Source organism: Equus przewalskii, chromosome 11, assembly GCF_037783145.1.
Source record: "Equus przewalskii isolate Varuska chromosome 11, EquPr2, whole genome shotgun sequence".
NCBI lineage: Eukaryota > Metazoa > Chordata > Mammalia > Perissodactyla > Equidae > Equus > Equus przewalskii.
This window is the reverse complement of record NC_091841.1, coordinates 14,368,645-14,391,881: the sequence shown is the minus strand read 5'-3', so window position 1 is coordinate 14,391,881 and position 23,237 is coordinate 14,368,645. Positions and strand designations below refer to the sequence as shown.

At 34.5% G+C, this 23,237-nt stretch overlaps 1 protein-coding gene and 1 pseudogene across 1 annotated transcript in view; one reads left to right on the top strand and one right to left on the bottom strand.

Moving 5' to 3' along the window:
• Nucleotides 1–5,473: 5,473 nt before the first annotated feature.
• Nucleotides 5,474–23,237, bottom strand: part of LOC139074340 (cTAGE family member 2-like) — a 624,763-nt gene continuing 606,999 nt past the window's right edge. Inside the window, exon 3 of the transcript XR_011523854.1 lies at nucleotides 5,474–5,549. The gene's annotated coding sequence lies outside the window, so the exon portion shown is untranslated. The remainder of the gene's footprint in view (nucleotides 5,550–23,237) is intronic.
• On the top strand, nucleotides 12,238–13,979 carry LOC139074626 (olfactory receptor 4C12-like; annotated as a pseudogene).

Sequence of the window (23,237 nt, the reverse complement as noted above, 5' to 3'; positions counted from 1 at the left end):
TTGCTCCACATTCTTGCCAGCATTTGGTGTTGCCAGTGTTTTGTGTTTTGGCCATTCTAATAGGTGTGGAGGTATCACATTAATTTCAGTTGCAATTCCCTAATGACACGTGATATTGAACATCTTTTCATATATTTACTTTCCATCTCTATATCTTGTTTGGTGAATTTTCTTCTAAGTCTTTTCCCCATTTTTGGATAAAATTGTTTATTTTCTTTATTGAGTTTTAAGAGTTCTTTGTATATTTTGGGTAACAGTCCTTTATTAGATATACCTTGCAAATATTTCTCCCGATAGGTAGCTTGTCTTTTCAATCACTTGCACTGACTTTCACAAAGCACAAGTTTTTAATTTTAATGAAGTCCAGTGTATCAATACTTTCTTTCATGGATCCTACCTTTGGTGTTGTAGCTAAGTCATTGCCGTTCTCAAGATTATCTAGATTTTCTCATGTTTTCTTCAAGGAGTTTTATAATTTTACGTTTAGATTTATGATCCATTTTGAGTTAATTTTTCTGAAGAGGATAAGGTCAGTGTCTAGATTTATTTTTTTGTCTGTGTGTGTCTGGTAGTTCCACACCATTTGCTGAAAAGTCTATCTTTCCTCCTTGGTATTGTCTTTGTTCCTTTGTCAAAGATCAGATGACCATATTTATATGGGTCTATTTCTGTGCTCTCTGTTCTGTTCCATGGATCTATTGGTGTATTTTTTCATCATGGCTACATTGTCTTCTTTACTATAGCATTATAGTAAATTTCAAGTCAGGCATTATCAGTCCTCCAACTTTGTTCTCCTTCAATATATATTTGACTATTTTGAGTCTTTCACTTCTGCGTATAAACTTTAGAATCATTTGGTTGATATCCACAAAAGAATTTGCTGAAGTTTTGATTGGGATTACATTGAATCTGCTGATCAAGTTGAGACAAACTGACATCTTGACAATACTGAGACTTCCCATTGGTGAACACAAAATATTTCTCCATTTATTGAGTTCTTCCTCGATATCTTTCATTAGAGTTTTATAGTTTTCCCCATATAAATATTCTATATATTTTGTTAGATTTGTACCTAAGCATTTTATTCAGGGATTGGAGGTGGGCTAATGTACGTAGTAATGTGCTTTTAATTTCAAATTCTATTTGTTCATTGCTGCTACATAGGAAACTGATTGACTTTTGTAGATTAACCTTGTATCCTTCAACCTGGCTATAATCTCTTATTAGTTACAGGAGTTTTTTTAAAATCAATTCTTTTGGATTTTCTACATAGATTATCATGCCATCTGTGAACAAAGACAGTTTTATTTCTTCCTTCTCACCTGCATATCTTTGATTCCCTTTCCTTGTCTTATTGCATGAGCTATTAGTTGCAGTACAATTTTGAAAAGCAGTGGTGGAAAAGGACATCTTTATCTTATTCCTCATCTTAGCAGGTAAACTTTGAGTTTCTCACATTAAATATGGTATTAGCTGTAGGATATTTTGTAGATATTCTCTATCAGATTGAGGATATTCCCCTCTATTCCTATTTTCTCAAGAATTTTTATCATGCATGGGTGTTGTATTTTGTCTTTTTCTTTATTTATTGACATATGATTTTTCTTCTATAGCCTGTTGATGTGCTGGATTACGTTAATTGATTTCAAATGTTGAAACAGCCTTGCAGACCTTGCATGAATCCTACTTGGTCATCATGGATGTGTTTTTACACATTGTTGGGTTTGATTTGCTGATATTTTCTCGAAGATTTTTGCATCTATGTTTATGAGAGATACTGGTCTGTAGTTTTCTCATAATATCATTGGTTTTGGTATCACAGTAATAGAATGCTCATAGAATAATGATCTTAGAGCAATGTTGATTTTTCAGTTTGTTCATCTTTTTAATTGTTGTTAGGATGGTGTGGCAACTTTTAAATCCTTATGTGCCAGACCAACTAATGTGGAAATTTTAGTCCATGCTCAAGCAAATTACTTGTACTTTCTGTACCTGTTAGGGCCAAGATATAATATATATAATTTCTATTTTAAAATAGTAAGCAGTTTTACTTACACATTTTTAGAATTTGCTGCGTAAAATAACACCTCCTTAACAATGGACATTTTCTACTTATTGTCTCTTGGAATCTCATGCTTGACTTTTGTCTATAGCAAAGCCTGTTAACAAGGCTTGAATTGCTTTGTCAAAGGAAAGTGTTTGCCAAAAGAAGGGTGTACTGAGTCATTAAAAATCCTAAATGTCTGCACTGTGAGTCGGCTTACCACATAACCACATTATATCACTTTATTACATAAAAATAATTCCAGTGTGATTCATCTGCATAGTCATAAGGCACATTTGTCAGGGTAACTTTTAGTACAAACAGGATCTTCTGCAGAGTCTTCTCCTGTTCTGAACTAACTCAAAACTTGAGACTTTTTAGGCAACTCCATAAACAGAGGTACATATCTAATATTTTATATGCTGTTTTCCAAATCTGAAAAGTCAAGGGAGTTACTTCCAGAATGGTGGAATAATGACCTATAAAAATTCATTCCTTCATAAAAACAATGAAAATACTGGTAGAAATCATCAAAATAAACTTTATTGGAGATCTTAAAATTAATGAAAAACTTTCAACAATCTACAGATTATTTAAGAAAAAAAATAAACAACTGAATCTTGGTAAGAACAGTGAGTTTTGTGGCATTTTAACTTCCTGTCTTCCATAACCCTCTCCCCAAGAACATGGTGTCTTTGCAATCATGATGCTCTTGAAAACCAGGATTCTGCCATACATTGGAGGGGGCTGAACAGGTTTAGAGCTACTTCAGACTTCACTGTCAGATAATTATTTTATTTATCTTTAAGCATCCCATATCTCTCATCTGCAGGGCTTGTCTTTATTTAATCTGTCACAGAGTTCACTCTGTGAGAACGTTTTCTCTGAGACATTTGTCTAAGAAAACATCAGTGGAAATCTTTCAACATCCTAGCTGTCTGAGGTGACAATAATAAATGGGAAAAACAAGAATCTGACTAAAAACCTCAACAGAAAAATCTGTAGAATGATATATCCATAGAGGAATTCGAAAAGCTGCAATATATCCCTGGTACTCTAGGAGGCCATGTGCATGCCCAAGTCTGGATAAATTCTAAAGAATTACCTAAGAAAGCTCTAATATTTCATTATCAACTAACCTTGAGGCTTTGCACACAGGAAGTGAAGGGTAAAATATATTTGAAAACTCCTTGCTGGAGCTTTAAAGCCATGCCCAAAACACACACATAACCCCACTCAAAAGCTGGGAAACTGATTGGTTTAACACATTTAAGGAACTCTCCATCCAATAATTAGTTGACCACTAAGCAAATTGAGCAAAAACTTCAGGGATCATTCATGATGACGAATGCAGATATTAAAATTAGTTAAGTAAAATCAATGAAAAAACAAGTTGCAGCAACAACAAATAGGAAATCCAAGAAATTCTGAGTGGTAGTGGTGGGGCAAATACAATTTCCAGATTTGCTACATTATATTATTTAAATTTCCAGTTTTCATTGAAAAATTAAGACAGAAAAAAGACAAGTGTATAGCTCATACAAAGTGAAAAAAAACAAAACTGTTACTGTATACTGTCCCTAAGGCAGCCTAGATGGTGCACTTGCTAGACAAAGACTAAATTAGTGATTTTAAAATATTCAAAGAACTAAAAGTTTCCATATCTAAAGAGCTAAAAGAGATAATTATAGAAAAATGCCTCAAAACTAAAAGGTTTATACCAATAGATAGAGGAGAATTATAAAAAACAACAAGAAGAAATTCTAGAATTGAAAGTATAAAAATTGAAATGAAAAAATTCACTAAAATGACTCAGTAGTGGATTTGAGCAAGTGGAAGAAACAATCAATGAAGTTGAAGACAGGTCATTGAGATTCTCCGTTCTGAAGGACAGAAAGAAAAAAGAATGCAGAAAAATAAACAGCATCTCAGAGACCTGTGGGACAACCCCAAGCATAGCAACATACACATATGATAGTTCAATAATAAGAGCAGACAAAGATATACATAAAAACAATACTTGAAAAAATAATTAATCTTTCAAAATTTGATACAAAACATTTATCTGTACATTGGAGAATCTCAATAAAGGCCAACTGGGATACAGTTAAAGAGATGTACTCCAAGATGCCTCATAATCAAAGTGTGAAGCCCCAAGAAAAAGAGAGAACCTGGAAAGTAGCAAGAAGCAATTCATTACCTAAATGTTTTCCTCAATAAGATTCACAGTGAATATCTCCTCAAAAACCCTGTGTGTGAAGACAGTGGATAACAAATCTAATGAGTTTTATAAACATTGTAAATCCAGAGTTAAATATCATGAAAATTATCAGTCAAAATTGAAGGAAAAAAATTCCCAGATAAACAAAAATTTAAAGAAATCATCGCTATAAACTTGCCCTATAACAGATACTTGAGGCAATCCTTCAGGCTGAAATGAAAGCTTACTAGACACTATCTTGTATCCACATGAAGAAATAAACAGCATTGATAAAAATAACTACATAGGCAAACAAAAAAAAAAACAATATAAATAGAGATATATTTGCTTTTAATTCTTTTATTATCTGATTTAAATGACAGCAGAAATAAGTCAAAAGTTATGTGAATGCCTTTAAAATATATGAAGATACACTTTGTATGATAATAACAGTACAAAAGAAGGGGGGAGGGAATGGAGCTATATACAAGCAAACATTTTATTTATTGATATATTCACGTATCATAAAATTCAACATTTTAAAGAAAATAATTCAGTGGTTTTTAGTGTGTTTACAAAGGGTGTTTAGTGTGTTTACTACTATCTAATTTTAGAACCTTTTCTTCTTTCCACAAAGCAACCCAGGGCAGAGGATTTGAGGAAGATGGTGGAGTAAGAAGCACCAGAAATTTGCCTTTGCACCTGGAGAATAACTGCACTGGCGGGTTCTAGCTGATGTAATTTATTGGAACTTTGGAGTCTATCGAAGGCTTACAACTTCCAGATGAGGCTTCAGTGGTAAATTGCAGTTAATTTCAGTCAATTTCAACTTTGGGCATAGTACAGCTCCCCATCCCCACCCTCCTCAGCCCTGTGGCAGGCAGCTGTGCATGTGTTCCTGGAGCAGCCTGCACTCAGCTTGTGGGATCCAGGGTGGGCAAAAATGACCCTACTCTCCAAATATCAGAATCTGTGCTCTGATCATTGATTGCTATTTATAACCATAGACGTTCAGACGAAGAGGTGGTGGCCATTGTACTTGCTCCTCCTCCCATTGTTAGAAGCTCCTCTCCCTCTGGTTGAACTGAGTTCCAGGATGTTTAAAGGGGGTGATGCTTTTTTCCCTCTATTTTTCTTTTCCCCTTTTAGGAGCTAGGTATCAAAGAATAAGACATTCGAAATCAACCACATATACTAGGGAAATTGGGAAGTCACCATACATGCCCAGGGGAAGGATCAGGCTCAGAAAAGACCTGGGAAGACGTTAAGTGTACACCTCAGGCTGATCCTTGGCACAGAGAGAGCCTACAACCATAAAAAGCAAAACAATAGCAACAGCAACTAAAACAAGAAGAACACCAAAAATCCATAAACCTGGGGAAGGGGAGAGAATCTGATTTCTAAAGTTACCAGAGTGTTAGATTTAAAAGTCTGGTTTTCAAAATAAAACCATGAAGAATACAAAGAAACAGGAATGTATGGCCCATTCAAATGAAAAAAAAAAAAAAGAATCAACAGAAGTTGTCCCCGAAATACCTGATGACTAGACAAATACTTTAACACCACTGACTCAAAGATGCTCAAGAAGTAATAGAAGATATGGCAAGTTTCAAGAACATTATGTATGAATAAATTGTAAATATGAATATGAATAAAATGGGAATATCAATAAAGAGATAGAAAACCTTTGTACCAACAAACCTCTACAAAGAAATAGCATATTTTTAGAGCATGTATACAGAGATTCAGATTTAAGGACTTGCCATTATTATATAAAATACATCTTAATATCAAATGTCAAATATCTCTGAATTTAGCTTTTTTGTTTTTGTCTTATATGACATTATAATAGTCTTTCAAATGATCCATTGTAGTTGCTTGTTTCTATATTTCTCTTCAAGAAAAATTGTTTTCTTTTGGGACAAATTTTTGAGTTGGAATTTTTATTGTGGATGTTGTCCCATCTGAGTTGTATTGAAATTTTAGTAAATTGATTAGCAATAATTTGTACCATTTTCATTAAATATATTTGCCATATACAAAGACCTAAGCTTTTTACTTCACTCCAGTACCCTCTTGGATTTGAGAATTTCAAATATACACTGATTAATTGAAAATAAAGGTTTCTTGTTCACACAACCTTATGACTTTGCTGTTAATAAGTGACTTGCTCTTTGCTGTTAGATTGCTTTTTTTCCCTTAATTCCCCTGAAGTGATTAGCCAGGGGAAGCCTCTGAAAACACAGAATGTACTAGACGGATCACGTGGAAGGTCTCAGTTCTGTGGAGCATGATCCCTCAGTGAATTTAATTTTGAAAAAGTAGTCTTGTGGACAAAATGCTTTAACAAAATCAGTGAAGTGATTTGTTGTTCATTGTTGATTAAGTGCCCAGTCACATCTTCCTTTACCTGGGAGAAGATTTCTCCTTGGGCATTAATGCTACTGCCAAGATGTAAAATAAAAGCTACTACCTTACTAGACATGAACCACATTAAACTTCATATAGATGCTTTAAAAAATATCCCAAACAACGCCCATTTCTTTGATTATCCAGCTCTCTGCATTATTGACTAAAAATGCTATTAAAGTTTTATTCAATTAATTTGATTGGTTAAATATGATAATTAGGTTTTAAATTTTATTATTGATATATATTCTCTATAACAGGACCAAAGCTAGAATTTCAGAAGAATGAAATATGGAGAAAGACACACAGGAGAATTTCCATAAAGTAATGTGAATGGTAAAGAAAGGAAAGCTTCCATAATTGTATTACAATGGTGACTCCGTCAATCCATCCATGCGTCCCGGAGTGCTCCTTTGGATAATTAGGGAAGAGAGTGGACTATTGAGAAATTCATGTAAAACTAGTTGTACAGATGTTGCACTAAAGTAACATGGGGAAACAAATAATAGTGAATAATATCTTGAATTTATTTAATGCATATCATTTGTCAGACAACTTTGGATGAGCTTTATTTGCATTATCATATTTAATCCTTAAAATCACCCTACATGTTAGGTGCTATTAAAAGTCTCACTACACAGAGGATCTTGAGTAATTTACCAAAGGTCACATAGTTGGCAAGTGTAGATTCTGAGGCTCAACTTCCAAACGAGAATTTAGAACATGAATACTCACAAAGTACACTTTTGAGGACTGAGAATTGCATTGCACCCACCCATGCAAAACTATAAAACAAAACTGACAAAGACTATCTATGAGACTCTCTGATTGTTGTTTTTCTGTCTTTATCCCAAAAGTCTATTCAACCATATTCTGGTTTTAGAGGTAGCATTTATCCTTTACTATGAAGAAATTGACTTGTGATATTTCTTTAAAGTTTACCTCTTAAAAGAATCAACTGAACTGAATAAGAGTTTATTAAGACATCAGAATTCTTGCTGCATCATTTTTATAGTCATTATTGAATCATTTTAAAAAGAGCTGTTGTTTACATGGGAAACAGATTTTAATCTATAGACAGTTAAATATAAGCATCTTTAGGCATTGCGATCATATATTTCCAAAGGATCTGGACTAAAACTCAAAATTTCAGAGTCTAGAATGAACAAAATCTTGCTGATTTGCTGATTAAAATTATTTCCCAGCATTTTACACCTAGAAAACCATATAAGTGGTTTGTTTTTCTGCCTTTTGTTGTTGAATTTGGCATAGTGTAGATCTTAATTTATCTTATTTTAATTGTCACTGTGGGAAACTTAGCATGATTTGCAATTTTTGAGCATTCCTTAATGATTTATTTTTCTCACTGAATATGTTAAGAAATTTGGAGAATCTCACGAATGTTTGAATCAGAGCTATTTGTTTTTGGTAAAATACAATATTGGTAAAGCATAGAATTTTGTGTTATTATAAGTAAAAATTAATACTTTTCTATAGTTTGGAGTAATAATTAGGTTCATAAGAACTTTTCCTTTTTTTTTCTGTTGAGGAAGATTAGCTCTGAACTAACATCCATAGCCAATCCTCCTCTTTTTGGTGAGGAAGATTGGCCCTGAACTAACATCTTTGCCCCTCTTCCTCCATTTTATATGTGGGATGCCTGCCACAGCATGACTTGACAACTAGTGTGTATATCTGCACCCGGGATCCGAACCGGTGAACCCCAGGCCACTAAAGTGTAGTGTGTGAACCCAACTGCTATGCCACAGGGCTGGCCCCTACAAGAACATTTTTACTAGTCAAATATTAATCACTTAACATATGTTAGGTACACTTATAGATTCTGGAGATACAATCATTAATAGGGTATGTTTACTATCCTGGCAAACCCAACAAATGATAGTGGGAAACACAGCTATGAACAAACAAATGTTATACTCAACAGGTCAAGGGATTAGACCCTCCTAGTGAAAACTACCTCTTGAATACCTGGACTACTCCTATAAAGTGTGACTATTTATTTTCCATCGTAAATGCAGATTTAGCTTCATTGTTGTGACGGAAGATATTTAATTATGTATATATGCAATCAACTGCCAGAAGCATGAAGATGGAGCACCTTCTTTAGGCAGCTGGTCTCATCTACTAAAATATCTTAAAGTTTAAAATTTGATTTTCTCATTTTTCTTTGATATGGAAGTATGAGATTCTGAAAGGCAAGTGCTGGTACTGATGCTGAGTTATCCCTCAGGCTTGATTGGCTGTTCAGGAAATCTGAAATTTCCTTTACTCCCAAGTCATTCAATCTCCCCAAACCAAACTGTTTACCAATTTCAAAGCATGTTTCATTGAGCTTACGGTCTTTGCCAGTTTCTGTCTGCCTTTTCTCTGTTATCTCTTATTTTCTCTCATCCATCCTTTTATTCTCTCTGACGTTTGAGGACAAATTAGCCTATAAACACAAATGATAGAATAGTCTCTTACCCTTCACAAATGATTAGTTACAAAAGTAGACCTTGAAACAGAACACGTTTAAAATAATTCTGCCAATATGAAGTGGCACACCTTATGTGGACAATTGGTTCATGATCATATCCGAAAGGCCAATAGATAATTTATTTTCCTCAAGTGAGAATGAATGTCTTATATTCAACACAGACTCAGATAACCAGAGCATATAATATGAACAAAAAAGTAGTCTCAAGTGTTGGTTATTAATAGTCAACATTTTACACATGCTAATTCACCCTAATTAATCTAAAGATGATCTACCAGCAAAAGTGTTATCATGTCATTTAGGTTAAAGGTATCCATGACAAGAATTCAGAAACACACATCTGGAAAGATCATAACATTGCCAATAAGAATCTAAGTTTGCACATGATTTTTTCCAAGATGACTGAGCAAAATGAAATATTATTTCTGGATTTATAGTATAGAAATCTTTCCACTATACCATGTTTCTGCCTTGAATCTCTATTTCAGCATTCTGAATTGAGCTATGATTAGTAATAATCAATTCCTAGCAATTTTGGAGTACAGGAAAATGTCTATTTAAGATCCATTCACTTTGATTTGTATTATACATTTTTTCCTCAAATAACCTAGGTTGTAATAAATGCCAATTCAGTTTGTGTGTCCACGCATGTGTATGTGTGTGTGTATTTTAAAATAAGCATTGATTTCATTGGACTTTCTTTGTTGGGGAGAATTTAATACATTTATCTCTGCTCAATTGCTTTCTTATGAGTTTTGATATTCGGTTTAAATAAAGATCAATAAGCATATAACAAGCACTCGCGGTATGACTGTTGTATTTTTTTTATTGCCGTGGATGACATAGTCCTCAAATCTTGGTGCTTATGGTAAAGTAACTCACAAAGTCAGTTATCTAAACGTCAGCCTATAATTTTATGTTCCATGTACTCGGTACTACTTTACATAAATATATAAATCAAGTTATTAGAAATGAGGTTATTTTCATGGTGGATCTCAGAAAGCCAAAAAGCATTCAAGATCCAATGAAATTATATATACTGTCAAAAATGGAGTCTTTGTGAGAGACATTCTGGAAAAATTAGCTTTCTTGTTGTTCAGTATGTCATCTCACAGATATGCCCACTCACATATACATTCCAGTTAGAATACTGAAATCTCATCACTATAGTTGAGGCAAGAAACTCGTGAAAATGAATGGAGTAATTGTGGGAGGAGATTCCAAACTCTCATTTTCTGAAGTTACTCTGTGTGAGGCCCTGTGGAACAACCATTGTTGAATAAGGCATCTTATTTTTTATATAAAGCTTGGCGATCCTCTCAAATTCATTAATGGTCTTTTAGTTCACAGTCTCTGACACTTGAGTTCAATACCTTCAGAAGAACACACAGAAAATAGGAACAGTGTGACTGAGTTTGTCCTTTTGCGACTCACATAGAGCACTGAAGGGCAAAAAGTTCTATGGGTTGCATTCTTATTCATCGACTTTGTGATGATACTGGGCAATCTTCTCATCATGGTGACCATGATGACCACCCAGTCACTGGGTGCCACCATATACTTTTTTCTGGCTTATTTATCATTTATTGATACTGTCTCTTCTACTGCCATTGCTCCTAAAGTGATTGTAGACTTTCTCTATGAGAAAAAGATGTCCAGGCTTGTATGACTCAAGTCTTTACAGATCATTAATTTGATGGTGCTGAAGTCATTCTTCTGGTGGTGATGACCTATGACTGATATACAGCCATCTGTAAACCACTTCATTATTTGATCATCATGAATCAGTGGGTTTGTGTTGTTATGCTGCAGGTGGCCTGGACTGCAGGATTTCTGCACTCATTGGTTCAATTTTCCTATTTATCAGCTCACTTTCTGTGGCCTCATTGTCATTGACAACTTCATGTGTGATATGTACACCTTACTGAAACTTACTTGCACCAATACCTACCTCACCAGACTTTCTATGATAGCTAATAGAGGGGCAATTTGCACTGTTTTCTTCATTCTAGTTTTCTATGGGGTCATATTATTTATTTTTTACTTTTATTATTTTTTAATTGCAGTAACATTGCATTATAACAATATATAGCTTTCAGATGTCTTATACAATATTTTTCCTGAGAAAAGTTACATTTATTTAGCAGCTATACATCAAAAGAAGTAAAGATTCTTTTTAAATAAAATAAATTTATATTAAGGGAAAAATTTTCCTATTTACTTTTATTTATGTACAAAGGAAAAAAAAAAACCCAAACTTTCTGTATCCATAGGAGTCCTGAAACAGTATACTTAAAATTAGAGAGTAAAAATGGTTTAATTATGATTACTTATCAAGGTCTGGATAGGGTTAAGAGAAACTAATAAGGGATGATAAAGCACCCCAAGGCCAATGACACAGAAAGCCATTCCCACAACTAGGCCTGACAGACCAGGGCAGAGAGCTATCACAGAAAACCAGAGGGTCCACTTAGAAGAGTACAGCCTCAGTTAAAATTATTGACTGATTCTTTGACAGACCACGGGAGAGAACCAGGACAATAAACACCCTGAAGTTCTTTTCTGTTCACCTGCCCTCTAACCCTTAGGTGGTACTACCTCTTGGAAAGTATGGGAAGCCAATTAGGGATGGCAGCTGCCCAAGGAAGAAAGGATGAGGGTAGAACTGAAAGGGGCAAAGGAGTATATGTAGTTCACATTCCAACAGTTTATCAATTTTTTTCTGTGAAAGAAGGCAAACACTTTTTTCAGTTAGCTGGAAAAAAGAAAACAGAGGGAATAAGTAGTCTTCCAAGTTATTTATTCACTTTATGTTTGTTGAATAGGTAAGTGAATCAGATACTAAACCAAGTGCTGAGGATAAAGAGATGAAAAAGACAAATAGAGCCCTATTTCTCTGTGACTTATTTAGAGGGCTTTGAAATGGAAGTAGAAATGAATTAGACTTAATCTGTGTATCAACAGTCTGCAAATCTGGAAGCAATAGTTGTACAAATAGTTTTTTTTAAATTTAAGAAAGAGTTTTCAACATTTTTTGCTGGCTGAGAAGTAATTTAGTTTATTGTATGGTGAGCTCCCTGTGCCTGGATGTCCTCTAGCAAAGGCCCAGCGACCACCTGGCAGAAGGTGTTGAAGAAGGGTTTCAGAATCCTTGTAAGAAGCTGAATTAGACAGCTTCAAAAGTTCACTTTTTCTAAAATAACAAAAAGTAGCGTGTTTCTTCTCCTCTGGCATATCATGAAAGAAAATAGCTTGAACTATTGAAATGTTTTGGATTTATCTGAAAACCTAAAATCTGAAGTTCTCATCACCTTGCTGTTGAAAATATTGTCTTTAAATGTTAGTTCCCCAATTCTGAATTCATCATTAGCATTGAAATGAAAGAAGACAGGGTGAGTGTGACTAAAATCATTCTAATGGGACTTACATAGAATACTCAGACTCTGAGAATCCTATGTTTGGCCTTATATATCACCTACATTATCACTGTCATGGGCAACCTAACCATTGTTGTTACTATAATCTGCAGCCGGACTTTGGACTCCCCAGTGTATTTCTTCCTGGCTTTCTTGTCTTGGATAGATGCATGCTATTGTTCTTCCATAATCCCTAAAATGCTAGTTGATCTGTTGTCAGATTCAAAACCTGCCTTCTTCCATGGCTGCATGACATAGATCTTTATTGAACATGCCTTATGAGCCTCAGAGATTGTCCTTCTTGTGGTCATGGCCTATGATTGCTGTGTGGCCATCTTTTGAACTCTGCTCTCTGTGACCATCATGAATCACAGCATATGCTGCCTCCTGGTAGGGATGTGCCAGGCACTGAGTTTTTTCTAATATGTTGTATAGATTCTAGTTACTTTCTGGCTCCCATTCTGTGACTCCAACATTCTCGATCACTTCATGTGTGACATTTTCTCCCTGATACAACTTACCTGCGCTGACAAATTCCTTGTTGGCTTGGTTGCCTGCAATGGGGTAATTCTTGTGACTACTTGTCTTATGCTATTGGTATCTTATATTGCTGCAGGAGATCATAGCAGCATTCTTGCTAGGCTTTAAGCGTAGGAAAAATAAATTCCAAATGGGTGGCTGGGAAATATGTGATCTGCTGACTCTCATAATTATTATACCAGATTGTTTGTGCTTTGGAATCCAAGGCCAGAGGGGAGTATGTTATCGAGCATGAAGGCAAGGGGCTTGGGAACACAGGCCCCTTGCGGGAAAGGAATGCCTCCTGTATACCTTGCTGATTGTTCTTAAGATGCTCCCCAAGGGAATGACCTGCTATAGGGCTGGTGTGCGTCAGAGGCATGAAGAATAGAACCTTTTGGCTTGGGCTTGCGTGTCCCTGCAGGCATGAGTTCTTGCTATTGTACATGCTTGTGATTCTTTGCCCACAAATATATATGTGGTGACCAGAGGGACCTCACCTCAGTCCTTGAGGCTGATGGTCCCACATCCCATTGAATATATAGATTGTGTTCTGTCTGTTAATTCCGTCCACTCCTTCGGCTTGCTGCCTAGCCTGTCTCGGCAGCACTGTATGGTCATCCTTTGCTCCTGGAGGACTCATAGCTTTGCCAAAAGGAAAAAGGCATTCTTTACTTGTAGCTCCCATATCACAGTTGTTTTCTGGTTCTTCATACCCTGTATTTTTCTGTACCTGTGATCAGTAGCTAACCTTCCCATGAATAAGGCCATAGCAGTATTCTATATTCTTGTTATCCCATGTTAAACCCTATTAGCTACATAGTAAGGAATACAGAGGTGAAAAATACCATTAGAAGGTTTTTAAACAGGAAGACAATTTCAGATAACAAGTGATCCAAGATTTTATTTGTATGATGAGTTTTGCATTTTTATGTTTTATTTCATTAAAGCCCACCCCATACCTCTCACCCGACACAGCACATTTACATGGCAGGTGTAATTATGATTGTTCCTACTTTAGAGATCAAAGAAAATTAAGTTCAAGATGGTTAAATAACCGGCCTAATGTCAGAGATTGAGCTAGTATTCAGTCTACATTGTTCTAAATCCAAATTTGATGCTCTTTCAACCACATCAAAGGTTATCAGAAAAATGCAGCATTTATATCAGAACCTCTCTTGTTTCGCAGCAAATTGAAACACTTTCTTTTCTAATTACAGAGTTGTAAAACATGCCTGCATATATAAACAGTTGGTATTAAGAAAGCTGGACTGCTTACTGGTACCTAGGACAGTGTGGAATATAATTAAGAAAAAGATACTTGCCAATACCCTCTTGACACACCCCTGATATACCTAATGTTTAAAATTATATTTGTTTTCTTGTTCTGTTGAGTAAAAGTTGTCAGAGATTATAAAAATTAATTGTATTTACACCAATGTGAGCTTTTTAAAGTGTCCTCACATGGGTACCACAACCTTATAAAATTTAAATCCAGTCTTCTTATTTTATAGAAAAAATAAAGGATCAGAAAGGTTAAATAAATAGATCATAGAAGATGTAAGTCAACCACGAATTAAAATATTTTTACTCTACATCTTATGACCTTTGATTACACAGAATTCCTTGGGACTAATATTTGATTATGGCTTTGCAGGTAAACATATTTTTTCATTATATGCCATAGGAAGTGGTAAACATATTTTTTCATTATATGCCATAGGAAGTGGCAATTTGTTAAATTAAAGATCACTAGTTGCAATTAAATGCAGGCAGTTTTCAAAAGCATATGGTAAGATATATCTCAAAAATATTTTTTTATTAAAAAGTTGACTTTATACTTAGTTTCTTGAAGCTGGAATCTTCTTTAAAACTGCTTTAGAAGATCATTTAAAATGAATATAAAAGAACAGGAACCATTACTCCATGGTTGACCAAAGGAAGTATTTCTCAGCTAAACAACTTACCTAACTTATAAGACATTGTTGTGACCTAATTTTGGCTCTTTTCAAAAATGAAGTTTGTTATCAAATTGCAAACGTGCATGCATGTCATAGATGTGCTTATAGCTTCCCCTTTTGACAGAAAAATCCAGCCTCCCATCTTATGGATATCATGTGTTTTACTGAGGAAATCAATGGACTGCATTATGTAACAATCTTTAGCTAGCATGTTAGGGTTATGGAAATGTGATGGAGAGTAAGAACACCAGCTTCAGGATCAGGAGGCCTGGGTTTTATTTCTCACTCTGCCATCTTCTCATTCTATGACCTTAAACAGCTTTTCCTATTTCTACAAGCAGTTTATTTAGGTAATTTATAAAGTGTTTCCCACTTCTGTGAATCTGTTTATGTCAATATTTTTATTACCATAAATATTGTTATATTTGCTTCTGCATCAGGAACATCTCTTTTGAAAAATTACCTTCATGGACAACCCTCACTGAGTTAGACATAACTCCTTTATTTTTCCATTTTACGTTACTCTAGGTCTTGTGGAATTAGGCTAGACAGGTTTATGAATCCTAAAACAACAAAACATCTAATCACAGTAGCTATGTTATTTTCATCATTATCATGTTAATCTAATTCCACAATTGGACAATAAATAGCCACTTTGAAGGATCGCTGTAAACTTTAACTCCTGTGAATATTATAACAGAATCTGTAACTATCACTTAATGTACATCTGAAAACAATATTTAAAAATTATGATGAAGATGAATGGTAGATTGATAAAAAGAACAAAAATTATAATGAAAAATTTTAAATTCAGATCATTACACACGTAAATGATTAATTTATACAATATCAAACATATAGACCCCATATTGAGTTGATTTGTTATCAAATATACAAATATGTAAGTGGTTGACTTTTTTCTCTTGTCATTATGTTTTGTCTTCATGTAGACTTAAGGAAGGAGTTAAAAATTAAAGATGAATGCTCTAAAAGTTCTCTTCTGAAGTTCACTTAAGTTACCTGTAATAATTGGGTTGTTAGCAAGATCGGCTTACGGTGGTGAAATACCCCTGAGGTCTAATTAGCCATAGCTAAGAAACTTCACAGAATTTACCTACAAACAGGATATGTGCTAGCATTTACGAGGCTCAAGAGAAAGGCCTAATCCAAAGGTGCCATTGATAAATCAACAAGGATACTTATCATAGCTGAGCTAGTTGGCATTTTTAATCTTACAACGTTTACTTCTTTCTCGGTGAATTAACAGCTGCTTGGGTCCCTAGCCATGGAGCAGTGCCAGACAACTTCATAGGTGAGATTTTTCTTTTTCAAGGAAAATATTATTGTAGAATATCAGGTTTAAATGGACATTACAAATCACATAAACACTCCTCACCCCCACCAATCTGAGTTTTAAATCTCTTCTTCAGCATGCCAAGCATCAAGAATGATGGAATCAACTACAATACTACCAATTTAGAAGTAAAAATATCTGGGTTTTTTTTTCTTATTGATATATAGTTAAATTTGTTAGAATCATATTATCTATTTAAATTGCCTTCAGATTTTTCCCCACTTAATATTAAAACATAAGAATTTTGCTGTGATATTGTACAATTTTTAATAACATCTTGGTTAAAAACTACACATTATTCAGAAATGTGCTGTATTTTACTTATCAGTATCTCTAATGTTTGTTGTTCCACGTAGTTTGATTTTACATAATTCTTTTCTCTTTCAAAAATATTTTCTTTTCAGGTTTATTCCTAGAAAGATTATTGTGGAGCCAAAGTAAAAAGACAAAGTAGTTTCTATTTCTTCATAGTTACTTCTAAATCATTTTTATTAATTATATCATATTCTTACTTTATGTCACTGTACTCTTCTGACATGTTGGGGAGTCCCCCTCAGAATAGGGGAATGCAATGAAGCTGTGTGCTTTGTGTTCACTTATGTATAATATCTGAATTTTGGGAACCAGCCTCATGGCTGAGTGCTTATGTTCACACTCTCCGCTTCAGTGGCCCAGAGTTTCTCTGGTTAAGATCCTGGGCCCAGACATGGCACGAGTTGTCAAATCATGCTGAGGCCGCACCCACATACCACAACTGGACCCACAACTTAAATATACAACTATATACTGGGGGAATTTGAAGAGAAAAAGCAATAGAAAAAAAAAAAAAAAGATTGGCCACGGTTGTTAGCTCAGGTGCCAGTCTTTAAAAAAAATCTGAATTTTGGATAATTAAACAGTAAAGTTCTTTACTATCTTTGAAAGGAAAAGAAACAGTTTTTGCAGAATACATTTTATTATAGCAATGTTTTCTCTTTTCTTCCCTTTGGAAAGTTTATTTCCCCATTCTATTATCAATGGAATATCTTGTAACCAGGAATGATGGATGATGGATGATGGATGTTATGGGAGGATGGGAGGAGAAGACATGAGGATGCATATGGCAGAAACACAAACGAGTGGGAGGATCTCATGGATGGCTGAGCTGCTGCTGTTTGGTAATAAAATGTCAGAATGATTACTAAAGGCATTTAACAGGAATACTTATTATGACTTCATATGGACAAACATTAATATACATAGTAAGTGTCTAATAAATATTTATTGACTGAGTGAACATGTAATAGGTACTTACAGTAATTAATAGATTTTATACATATTTGTGCGTGTATTCACATATTGTACTTTATCTATCTTATCTACTCAATTATTTCTATTTTCTGCATTAAATTTCTACTTTTTTTGGTTTATTTGTTTTTTTTTAAAGATTTTAATTTTTTTCCTTTTTTCTCCCCAAAGTCCCCCCGTACATAGTTGTATATTCTTCCTTGAGGGTCCTTCTAGTTGTGGCATGTGGGACGCTGCCTCAGCGTGGTTTGATGAGCAGTGCCATGCCCGCGCCCAGGATTCAAACCGACGAAACACTGGGCCGCCCGCAGCGAGAGCACGAACTTAACCACTTGGCCACAGGGCCAGCCCCGGTTTATTTGTTTGTTTATTGTAGTAACATTGGTGTATAGCATTATATACATTTCAAGTGTACATCATTGCATTTTGATTTCTATGTAGATTACATCATGTTCAACACCAAAAGACTAATTAAAATCCATCACCATGCACACATGGCTAATCAACTCATAACCCCCCTTCCCCCTTCTTCTCTGGTAACCACCAATCCAATCTATGTCTCTAGTGTTTGCTTGCTGTTGTTTTTATCTTCTATTTAGGAGTGAGATCACATGGTATTTGACTTTCTCACTCTGACTTATTTTGCTCATTGTAATATCCTCAAGATTCATCCATGTTGTAACAAATGGCCAGATGTCAGCTTTTTAATGGTTGAGCGGTATTCCATTATGTGTGTGTGTATCACATATTCTTTATCCAGTCACTCCTCGATGGACACCTAGGTTGCTTCCAAATCTTGGCTATTGTGAATAGAGCTGCAGTGAACATAAGGGTGTATACATCTTTATGCATTTGTGTTTTCACTTTCTTTGGATAAATACCCAGAAGTAGAATATCTGTAGCATATGATAGTTCTATTCTTAATATTTTGAAGAATCACCATACTGTTCTCCATTGCAGCTGCACCAGTTTGCACTCCCACCAGCAGTGTATGAGAGTTCCCTTTTCTCCACATCCTCTCCAAAACTTCTTTCCCGTCTTGTTAATTATAGCCACTCTGATGGGCATACAGTGATATCTCATTGTAGTTCTGATTTGCATTTCCCTAATAATTAGTGATGTCGAACCTCTTTTCATGTGCCTGTTTGCCATCTGTATATCTTCTTTGCAGAAATGTCTGTTCAGATCTCTTGCCCATTTTGTAATTGGATTGTTAGGTTTTTTGTTGTTGAGATGTATGACTTCTTTATGTATTTTGGCTATTGACACCTTGTTGATATACGATTAGCAAATATCTTCTCCCAATTGTTAAGTTGTCTTTAAGTTTTGTTGATGGTTTCCTTTGCTGTGCACAAGCATTTCAGTTTGATGTAGTCCCATTTGTTTGTTTTTAATTTTGTTTCCCTTGCCTGGTCAGACATGGTACTTGAAAATATTCTACTAAGACTGATGCGGAAGAGCATATGGCATATGTTTATTTCTAGAAGTTTCATGTCTTACATTCAAGTATTTAATCCATTTTGAGTTAACTTTTGTGTATGATGTAAGATAATGGTCTAGTTTCATTCTTTTGCGTGTGACTGTCCACTTTTCCCAACACAATTTGTTAAAGACACTCTCCTTCTCCATTGTATGTTCTTGGCTCTTTTGTTGAAATTTGGCTGTCCATAAATGTGTGGTTTTATTTCTGGGCTCTCGATCCTGTTCCATTGATCTGTGTGTCTGTTTTTGTGCCACTATCATGCTGTTTTGATTAGTAAAGCTTTGTAGTATATTTTGAAATAAGGGATTGTGATACCTCCAGCTTTGTTCTTTTCTCTCAGCATTCCTTTTGCTAGTTGGGGTGTTTCATTTTTTTTCACATAAATTTTCATATCATATAAATTTTAGGATTCTTTCTTCTATTTCTATGAAAAATGTAATTGGAACTTTGATAGGGATTGTATTGAATCTGTAGATTGCTTTAGGGAGTGTGGGCATTTTAACTATGTTAATTCTTCTGATTCCAGATCACGAATGTCTTTCCATTTCTTTGTTTCATCTTCAATTTCTTTCAACAATGTTTTATAGTTTTCACTGTACAGGTCTTTAACATCTTTAGTTAAGTTTATTCCTAGGTATTTTATTCTTTTCATTTGAGATTGTAAGTTGGATTGTATTCTTAATTATTCTTTCTAATACTTCGTTATTGGTGTATACAAACATAACTGATTTTGCATGTTGATTTTTGTATCCTACAACTTTACCAGATTCATTTATTATTTCTAAAAGTTTTTTGATTTTTTTTTAGGATTTTCTGTCTATAAAATCATGTCATCTGAAAATAGTGACAGTTTCACTTCATCCTTTCCAATTTGGATCCTTTTTATTTCTTTTTCTTGCTTGATTGCTCTGGCTAGGACTTCCAATACTATGTTAAATAAGAGTGGTGAAAGACGGCATGCTTGCCTGGTTCCTGTTCTTAGAGGCGTAGCTTTCAGCTTGTCTCCATTAAGAATGATATTAGCTATGGGTTTGTCATATATGGCCTGTATTATGTTGAGGTGTTTTCCTTCTATACCATTTTATTCAGAGTTTTTATCATAAATGGATGATGTATCTTGTCAAATGCTTTGTCTGCATCTATTGAGATAACCGTGTGATTTTTATTCTTCGTTTTATTAACGTGGTGTATCACATTGATTGATTTGTGGATTTTGAACCATTCCTGCATCCCTGGATTAAATATGGTTGATCATGGTGTATGATCTTTTTAATGTATTGTTGTACTCAACTTGCTAGTATTTTGTTGAGTATTGTTGCATCAATGTTCATCTGTGATATTGGCCTATAATTTTCTTTTTTTGTGTTGTGTTGTCTTGTTTTTTTATCAAGATAATGTTGCCTTCATATAATGAGATAGGAAGCTTCCCTTCTTTTCAATTTTTTGGAAGAGTCTGAGAAGGAAAGTTATTAAGTCTTCTCTGAATGTTTGGTAGATTTGAACAGGGAACCCCTCTGGTCCTGGACTTTTATTTTTGGGGAGGTTTTTGATTATTTTTAGATCTCCTCACTGGTGTTGGTCTATTCCAATTGTCTATTTCCTCTTGATTCAGTCTTGGAAGATTGTATGATTCTAAGAATTTACCTATTTCTTCTAGATTATCCCACGTGTGGGCATATAGGTTTTTTCAGTATTTTCTGATAATATTTTGTATTTCTGAGTTGCCTGTTTACTTTCTCCTTTTTCATTTCTGATTTTATTTATTTGAGCCTTCTCTCTTTTTTGCTTGGTGAGTCCAGCTAAAGGCTTGTCAATTTTGTTTATCTTTTCAAAGGAACAGCTCTTAGTTTCATTGATTTTTTCTGTTGTTTTTTCTTGTCTCTATTTTATTCATTTCTGCTCTGATTTTTATTCTTTCTTTTCTTCTACTGTTTCTGGACTTTGTTCTTCTATCTCTTGTTCCTTTAGGTGCACTGTTAGATTGTTTATTTGAGATTTTTCTTGCTTGTTGACATAGGACTATATTGCTATAAAATTCCCTCTTACCTCTTTTGCTGTATCACATAAATTTTGGCATGTCATATTTTTATTTTCATTTGTCTCCAGGTATTTTTCTATTTCTCCTTTGATTTCTTCATTTTCCCAATCATTGTTTGGTAGCATTTTACTTAATCTCAGGTATTTGTGGCTTTTCCAATTTTCTTCCTGTAGTTGATTTCCAATTTCACACTTTTGTGGTCAGAAAAGATTCTTGGTATTATTTCAGTCTTCTTAAATTTATTGGGACTTCTTTTGTGGCCTAACAGGTAATCTATCCTGGAAATGTTCCATGTGCATATGAAAAGAATGTGTATTCTGCAGTTTTTGTATGAAATGTTCTGTATATATCTAGTAAGTTCAACTGGTCTAATTTGTCACTTATGGCCAATGTGCTATTATTGATCTTCTGTTTGGATGATCTATTCATCAGTGTAAGTGGAGTGTTAAAATCCCCTACGATTATTGTGTTGTTCTCTATGTCTCCTTTTTTGTCTGTTAATAAGTGTTTTATATATTTATATTCTTCTATGAGGGGTGCATATTTACAAGTGTTGCATCCTCTTGTTGGAGTGTTCCCTTTATCATTATGTACTACCCCTCTCTGTCTCTTGTTACAGTTTTTGTGTTAAAGTCTACTTTGTCTGACATAAGTACTGCCACCACAATTTTCTTTTCATTGCCATTTGTATGGAGTATCACTTTCCATACCTTCATTTTCAGTTTGCAACTGTCTTTAGGTTTGAGTGTGTATGTTGCATGCAGAATATATATGGGTCTTGTATTTTTATCCAATTGGCCACTCTATGCCTTTTTATTTGATCATTTAGTTGTGTGACATTTAAAGTAGATTTTGATAAGAATGTACTTATTGACATTCTGTTACTTCTTTTCCTATGGGATTTAGTATTCTCCTCTATTCCTTTCTTCTTCTATTGCTCTTTTCTCTTGTGGCTTGATGGTTTTCTTTAGTATTATCTTTAGGTGCCTTTCTCCTAATCTTTTGTATATTTATTATAGGTTTCTAGTTTGTGATTACTTGAGGTTCTTATAAAATAACCTACTTATACAGCAGTCTATATTAAGGTGAATTGTCTCATGTTTGACATCTTGCTAAAACCTCTATTCTTTTACTTACCTGCTCCCTCATTTTATGTTTTTGATATCTTATCTAACTTCTTTGTGTGTGTGTTTATACTTAAATAAATCCCTTTATCATTCCTTGTAAAACTTGTTTCCTGGTGATAAACTACTTTCATTTCTGCTTATCTGGGAAACTATTTCTCTCTCCTTCCATCCTAATAATATCCTTGCCATGTACAATATTCTGGCTGCATTTTTTTTTCCTTTCAGCACTTTAAATACATCGTGCCACTCCCTTCTAGCCTGTAAGGTTTCTGCTGAGAAGTTAGCTGATAGAGTTATGGGGTTTCCTTTTATGTCACTTGTTGCCTTTCTCTTGCAGCTATTAGGATTTTGTCTTTGTTTTTCATTGTTGACTCTTTAATTATAATGCATCTTCCTGTGGGCCTCTTTGGGTTTATCTTGTTTGGCACTCTCTTTGCTTCCTGTATTTCCTGTACTTGGATGTCTGTTTCGTTCCTTAGGTTAGGAACATTTTCAACTATTATTTCTTCAAATAGATTCTCTACCCCTTTATCTCTCTTTTCTCTTTCTGGGGCACCTATAACATGGATGTTAGTGCACTTGATGTTGTCCCAGAGGCCCCTTAACTGCTCTTGTTCTTTTAAATTCTTTTTTCTTTTATCTTCTCAGCTTGGGTGATTTCCTCTAGTCTTTCACCCAACTCACTGATCTGTTCTTCTGTATCATCTACTATGCTGTTGAGTCCCTCTAGTGAATTTTTCATTTCCATTATTTTATTCTTCACTTCTGATTGGTTCTTTTTTACATTTTCCACTTTTTTTGTTGTCTCACTGAGTTCATCCATCATTCTCCCAAGATCTGTGAGCTTCCTTGTGACTGTTTGAACTCATTGTCAGGAAGATACTTTATTTCCGTTTCATTTA